Genomic DNA, 421 nt, shown 5'->3' with positions numbered 1-421 from the left:
AAGGGCGGGTGGTTCCGCGCCCCGAAATACGTTCGGTGCTTCGTGGGCTGGAGCTCGGGTGGCTGCAGGCTGCCACGGGCGAGTGCCGGCGGTGCTACGGGAAATCGTACATCGTGCCTCGGCGGCAGTGGGATGTGCCTGGCGTCGGCGTGGGGAAACGGGTGCTGAAAGCACGTTTCGCACCCTCAAAAACTGCCCGGGCCTAAAAATATACGGCCAGAGGGTAGTCACTTGACTGTAAGGATGCCTCACGCTATTTTAGACGCGAGCTCATAGCTGGGACACTGTGAGTTCCTCGATAGACAGAATTTCCATATTCTTTGTTACAAACTTGCCTGCGGTTTTTGCTGTCTGGTGGTGTTAGAATGTCAAAGCACTGATTTGCCTTTTTTTGCTTGTTTGCTTAATTAAAGAGAATTGG

The sequence above is a fragment of the Charadrius vociferus genome, unplaced genomic scaffold, assembly GCF_000708025.1.
Source record: "Charadrius vociferus isolate BGI_N301 unplaced genomic scaffold, ASM70802v2 scaffold261, whole genome shotgun sequence".
NCBI classification, from domain to species: Eukaryota; Metazoa; Chordata; class Aves; order Charadriiformes; family Charadriidae; genus Charadrius; species Charadrius vociferus.
Note: the sequence above shows the minus strand (reverse complement) of the source record.